The sequence below is a fragment of the Orycteropus afer genome, unplaced genomic scaffold (genome assembly GCF_000298275.1).
Source record: "Orycteropus afer afer isolate SDZICR_OR568_19922 unplaced genomic scaffold, OryAfe1.0 scaffold00240, whole genome shotgun sequence".
Classification (NCBI taxonomy): domain Eukaryota; kingdom Metazoa; phylum Chordata; class Mammalia; order Tubulidentata; family Orycteropodidae; genus Orycteropus; species Orycteropus afer.
This window is the reverse complement of record NW_006921827.1, coordinates 5,019,787-5,027,399: the sequence shown is the minus strand read 5'-3', so window position 1 is coordinate 5,027,399 and position 7,613 is coordinate 5,019,787.

The window sequence follows — 7,613 nt, the reverse complement described above, 5'->3', positions numbered from 1 at the left end:
TTTTTTTTTTTTTTTTTTTTTTTTTTTTTTTGCAGAGACATAAAATTAGAGATATGCAAATGGTCCTGGGATACACTCCTCTGGGCTTCCAGCTTAAGTCATGAATTGACAGTTATTGAATATTCCAAACTTGCCTCAGCATGTCTTGTTTTCCCCTTTGAATTTATCTGAATAATGCCCAATGACACCTGCATTCCTTTTCGTTTTGAAGTATTTTACAGCCAGTTCCCAGTAGTAGGCCACAGCTGGTGTTTCTTCACCATATTTATTAAGTTGATGTTATTTGGCTATTTACCTCATAAATATTAAAGAGGACACCCATAGGTCTGAGCAGTATCCCTGGTGCCTGGATGTACCTGTACCAGTGGATATTAAGAGATTAATAGATCAACAGATGAGTCCCTCAGAGCAAACACTTCCCAAATGGAGATGAAATGTCAATTTTTGGCACTGTTTTTCCTCTGTCCTAACAGTCATCTATTACTGTCCTACAGTAAGGGAAACTAGGTCAAGCACTCTACAAAACCATATTTTACCAGATCTCACCCACACACTGCCATCAAGTCAATACCAACTCATAGAGACTCTATAGAACAGAGTAGAACTGCCTCATACGGTTTCCAAGGCTATAAATCTTTCAGAAGCGACTGCCTGTCTTTCTCCAGCAGAGTGGCTGGTGGATTCAAACTGCCAACCTTTTAATTAGTAGCCAAATTATTTAACCACTTCACCACCAAAGCTCCTTACTTTACTATATAGTTGCTGATAAATCCAGTAAGATCATTCTCTGAATGTGAGATGAACCAAGAGGAATATGAGAGATGCAGAGAAAAAGCAGAAGCAATGAGGTGATGGAAGCCATGAAGTACATATAAAAGAGAGATGTGACAGTCAGAAACCTTGGAGAGAGAGACTCAAAGGGCATAACAAAGAGGCAGAGGCCCAAGGGAAGATGCTTGGCTGAAGGAAAACGGATTGTTTTGCATATGTCTCTGAGAGATTGTGGTGTAGTAAATTACATAGTATGGCTTTTCTAGCTATAGACTGTAAACTCTGTGGCGGAATTTGTCATGAGCAACTGAGTAGCTCCTGATTGTTAAAGTTATCCACATGGTGTATTTCTGTTGGAGCAGCAAAAAACAATCTTCTGGGAAGTTTGCACTCTCTTTCAGGTGTATAGAATTCTGATGTTGGGATTTATTAATTTTGTTATTCTGCCAGACTTAAAATGAGCCCTCCTAGAGGCAGAAGGGATCTCTCTGCCTGCTGGCTAAAAAGGACATGCTGCTGAGAGATGTGAGAGAGACATGCTGCTGAGGGAGAGACATGAGAGACATGCACTACTAAGAGAGACATGCTACAGAAAGACCATCAGGTGAGAGATAGCTGACTGAGAGACAGCAAGCTGAGAGAGACTGAGTGTGTTCCTGAACTTGAATTGTAGCCTGTTGCTTCCCTAATAAACTCCATAATCTGTGAGTTATGTGTGGCCACTGCAGCAAATTATCAAACTCAGCAGAGAGGTGGTGGGTACCATGGGAGGAAAAGCTGGAGTCAGGGTTGGTAAGAGGGCTGGAGGGCAGTGGCATGTCTGGCCTCATGGGAATAGGCCTTAGGCTGCTGATGGTGATTCTGTCCTCCTCTTGTGTAGTTAGAGGAGGTCAGAAGATGTCACCTCCCTCTCTTTAGTAGAGACCTATGAGTTACTGCTGGGATGGCTTGTCTTTCTCTCCATTTCTTATATCTTAACTCAGAAGCTTCTCCCTTCGCTGTGGTCATAGTGTCACCATTGATCACAGTATTTGATAATGCTTCAAAACCTAAACCATATTCCCTTGAATGTGTATAATGAGGTGAAATTTTTTATCTCTGAGGATAAGTTTGATTTTTTTTTTTTTTTTGGAAATTGGCAAAAAGTAATTCAGAGTCAAATCTGTGGAAGAAGGAAGGGGATCTAATTTTAAAATACTTTTTTTAAAAAATAATAAGGCATTCAGAAGAACTAGATGGTGTCTGGCTGCCAATGTCAACTACTCAGAGATCAAAACAGGAGATCCTGGATAAAGTGGGAGGAAAAATATGGAACAAAATTCAAAAACACAAAAATGACCAGAATTGTTGGTCAGATAGAGTCTGGTGGGATCTCCAATACTATGGCCTTGAGTTACACTTCAGGCTTAGAAATGGACTCATTCCCATGGATTGGCTCTCAGCCCAACAGTAAAAAGACCTGCATGCAGAACGCCTACCCCAGGGAGACACACCCCTTAGAGTAATCAGCCATGAGACACCAGAGGGTCAGAATTCACGTAGAGGGAAAGCTGGACAGATAGGAATGCACAGTAAAGAAGGTCACAGGGAATGGGTAGTCACACAGACAGGAGGGGAGGAGAGTTTGTTATGGTCAGGGATAGTAACGGCTGTGAAATCAAATGTGTATGAACTGTTGAATGTAAAATAAATTTACTTTGTAAATTTGTACCCAAAGCACATTTTTTTTTTTAATGAAAAATAGTAAGGCATGATTTTAAAACCAGGATTCTGTAAAGTACCAGATAGTAAATATTTTAGACTTTGAGAGTAATATGGTCTATGTTGAAACTACTCAAGGCTGTCATTGTAGCATGAATGAAACCATAGACAATATGTCAATGAATGAACATTCCTGTGTTCCAATAAAACTTTATTGACAGTCCAGTAATCCCATTATTAGGTCTATATCATAAAGAAGTGAAAGCCAGGACACAAATAAATATATGCACATCCATGTTCATTGCAGCACTATTCACAATAACACAGAGATGTAAACAACCTAAGTGCCCATCAGCAGAGGAGTGGATAAACTATGGTATATACACATAATAGAATACTATGTAACATTAAAGAACAATGTACAAACCATGAAACACTTCATAATGTAGATGAACTCAGAGATCATTATGCTGAGTTAAATAAGTCAATCACAGAAGACAAATATTATATTAATCCACTACTGTAAAAAGTCAAGCAAAGGTTTACATATGGAAGGAAACCTCTGTTGGTTACTAGAGATGGGAGGGGAGGGAAGAGAAAATTGCTAGATAGTTAAGACACAAGTGTTGATTTGGGGGAAATTAAAGGCAATATACCAAAAGCAAGTGACCAACACAATAAGACTCAGGAAAAGGAAGACACAGAGTGGTGCACAAGAGGTACAGACAACAAAGATAAACACTTTTACATACACAGTATTGTATCATCCGTAATAACAAATATTAATTTATGGGTGGATACATAGGTAGATATCCCAAATGACCAGGAATGTCTAGACAAAAGGGAATATACCCATGACCATATGTAAGTTTGGCAGACGGTATTTCTGCATACCTATTTTTATGTGCTGTAAGAATGTCCATATATATAATAGAGCTAACAGGGGGCAAAGTTATGATAACGTCTTAGCCAAAACTAACCACCTTGAGGGAGTAAGTTGTTAGGCCCATGAGCTCAGGACCACAGTCACAGGGGACATCAAGCTCACTGGCATAACATACTACACAAAAAGATTGTTCTGTATCCTACTTTGGTGAATAATGACTGGAGTCTTAAAAGCTTGCAAGTGGCCACCTAAGATGCAACAATTGATCTCTTCTTGTCCAGAGCAAAGAAGAATGAAGAAAACCAAAAATATATGCAAACAATTAATCCAAGGGACTAGGGGACCATGGGAGCCTCAGACTACAGGATCAGAACTAGAAGTGTCCGGCTACCACTATCAACCCTTAGGAAATGGATCAGTGCAGGAGATCCTGGATAGAGTGGGAGAACAATATGGAACAAAATCAAAATCATAGAAAAGACCAGGCTTAAAAATATGATAGAGACTGGTGAAACCTTTGAGACTATGGGTCCTAGTCACCCTTTGGGTGAATTGTACTCAGTCCCATGGCCTCCAGCCAAACAATAGGCATATGAGGTGAACAATTATACCAGGTAGATACACTCTTTAGAACAATTAACCCTGGGAGATCAGAAGGGTAGTATTTGCACAGGGAGATAGTTCAGAGGGCAGGAAGGCACAGGAAAGGTGGGAAAAGAGCTGTTACATTATGGAGATTGCAATCAATGTCATGAAACAAAATGTGTATGAAGTGTTGTATGGAAAATAAATTTGTTTTGTAAACTTTCATTCAAATCACAATAAATAAATAAATAAACTTTATTTACAGACACAGTGAGGATTAGGAGTGAGGAAGGATAGACTTTGTCACCTGTAGTTTGGACAACCCAGAAATTTAAATTTCATGTATTTTTTTAAATGTCACAATATATGACTCTGTTTAATTTTTTTTTCAACAATTTTAAATTTTAGAAACCATTTTTAGCTCTTGGACCATTCAAAAACAGATAATAGTCTGGATTTGACCCACAGGATATATTTTGGTGACTTGTGTTCTAATGAAATGAGAATGAAAATGAGTACACCTGTGTGTATGTGTGTGTGTGTGTATGCATGCATGAAAATGTGTTAAACTAACTCTGAAGACAATCTCAAAGCAGGAGTATTCTCATTGGAAAAAGGTGATAGCTTTCCAAGATGATTATATTGAAGCAGAAAAATTATGATAATATATAAGCTCCTTGGGGCAGAGCCTATGTATTACACATTTTAGTTGCCTTCACTATGCCTTACAAATAGTCCACATTCAATTTATTTTTTGTCAATCGAATGAGTTTTAATGAGTTTGTTAAAAGCTGTCTCATTACGTGATAGTCATCCCATGAATACCAACTAATGATTCAAAGACATCCTGAATAATTTAAATCAATATACCTATAACATAGTATTAAAACATTATCCATCATTATCATTTGATTTATTCCTTAGCAATTTCAGTCTGGAAATCTGTAAACTCTTTTTAAAATATCTTCTTAAAATAATTGGAAAACTAAAGTCATTCATTTCTATTCCCTATCATGTTATCAAAATTCTAGCTGACAATAGAAATACACTGTTGAAACTTCAAGCATCTAATCATATAATATAGTACTATATTTAATACAGAGTCAAAAGTTGAATTGGTTTGAATCAATATTTACAGTCTTTCTATGAATTTTTAGTGTGACCTTCACTCAGAGCTAGACCTATACATAGCATCAGAAACTATAATTAGTATCTCAAATCTCAGAATTAAACTGAACACATTCAACAACAACCACAACAAAAAAAGTTCTTTGTTTTAAGTTTCAGGAATTTCACCTTTATCCTCAGTTTTAGAGTGGGACACCTTAGAAAGGTTTTTACATGATATTTTGAAAAATAATCTAAGTTTATCAAAATGCTGTCCAAATTTCTTACATTCTCTCTTCATTTCTCCCTTCTGCTCCCTCTCATAGCATATGTGCACATGTGTGTACTACCAATATGCACATGTCCATATACACAAAAGTATATACTTTCTTCCCAGGATGACTAATCCAAAAAAGTAGATATTTCCATTCTGACTTTACTGCTCATAAACTTTCTTACAAATATAATATTCCTTTACAAAAACAATTTGCAGCGACCAGACCTCAGGAATGAGCCAGGTTGTCATGATGCTTTAAAACAGAAGCCAGAGCAGAGAGGCCTGGGAAACATGTCAGATTGTACCAAAGGCCTCCATACAATCCAATATCCTCTTCAAGTTTATTCCGACAAAGATTTCTACCAAACTCTTCCCTCCTGTGGTGACACACATTCATGTGGGGCAGTTGTGTATGAGAAGGGCACATCCTTACTTCATCAACTCAACCTTGTTTCAGACCAAATTGTATCCTACATACCTCTGAAATTCACACCTACCCCCACCCGGCTCCTCTTCCCCCTCCATTTCACCCTAAACCCCCCCAAAAAAAAACCCACCGAACTCACTGCCGTAGAGTCGGATCTGACTCACAGTGACTTCTCCTTGGGTTTCCAAGGTGATATCTCTGCAGAAGTAATTGTCCAGTCTTCCTTCCAAGGATTGGCTGGAGGGTTTGAACCACCAGCCTTCTGGTTAGCAGTCAAATGCCTTAGGCACTATGCCTAAGAGCTCCTATATCACACTAGAAACCTCAAATATGCCCCACCATGTAACTTCTATGTGTTGTCTTCTATGTGTTGTGTTATTGTTAGGTGCTGTCAAGTCAGTTCCAACTCAGTGACCCTATGTGCAACAGAATAAAATAATGCCTGGTCCTGTGCTATATTCACAATCATGGCAGTGTTTGAGACCATTGCTGCAACCACTGTGTCAATCCATCTTGTTGAGTGTCTTCTTTTTCACTCTTTACTTCACCAAGGATGACACTGTTGTGCCCAGGTTACGAAGGAGTTGTTCGGCGCGAGGAATTTGCCAACACGCGATAATGCAAGTGCAACAAGGAAAGTTTATTAGCTAGTTCAGAACTAGGGTCCCTGCTCTCACCGACACAACGGGTTGAGCAAAAGACCCCGTGCTCTTTCATTATAACATATTTATAGAAGAATATAGGGTGGAGTAGATAGATAATTGGTTTTTAGGACAGGGGTTTGGGAAGTTGGGGGTGGGTTGGAATCCCCCGGTTTCAAAGGTGAGTGAGAGATTCTTCAGGGCCGGGAGTATCTCTTTGATATGTGCATACTCCCTCCGAAAGAAATCCGGGAGGTAAGAGCCGTTGGAGCCTTCAAAGGTGGGCGAGAGGCTTTTTGGAGCCATGCTGATAGAGGCTCTGAGGCATGGGACGTGTCAATCTCCATACTAAAGGCTTCTGGTTAAAAGATCTCTCAGGCCCCACATTTCCCCCTCTTTTTTTATGCAAATGAGGAATCATCCTCTTGCATTACAGGAGATAAAGACTGATATTGTTGCCTCAAGACCATGAGTTGTACAGTATTAACCCGATCTTTTACAAATGGCATAAGCTTATTTATAATGCAGGGACCAAAAGTTAATATAATTATAAGGACTATGAAGGGTCCTAAGAGAGTAGATATCAAAGTCGTCAACCACGGGGAGTTATTAAACCAAGATTTGAACAATCTTTCCTGAGTTTCATGCTCCTTTTTTCTTAGGGCAAGTCCCTCTCGCACCTTGGCCATGGATTCTCGGACCACTCCTGTATGGTCAGCATAGTAGCAGCACTCTTCTTTTAGAACAGCACATAATCCTCCTTTTTGGAGAAGCATAAGATCTAACCCCCGGCAGTTTTGTAGCACAACCTCCGATAGCGAGGTCAGGGATTTCTCTAAGTTTGAGATAGAGGCTTCTATCCTTTCAAGGTCTTCATCTATAGCTGCCCTCAGAGAATGCATGCCTTGATTTTGTACTGTTAAAGAAGTTATTCCTAGTCTGGTCCCCGCTAGGCCAACCAACGTTGCTAGAGTAAGGGCTATAGTGAGTGGCTCCCTTTTTTCTCTGTTAGTTTTGCCCCATTGTACATACATCTCTTCTTCTGGGTGGTAAAGAATTCGGGGCAGGACAGTCATCAGTATACAATGATCTGAGGACAGATTAAGTACTTTCAAGTTTAAACAGGGTAAAAGTCCAGCTTTCGAGCAAAGCCACCAACCCCCTTCCCTGGGAATAATCCAATTAAAGGATGGGTTTATTTCAGTATATGAGGTGCAA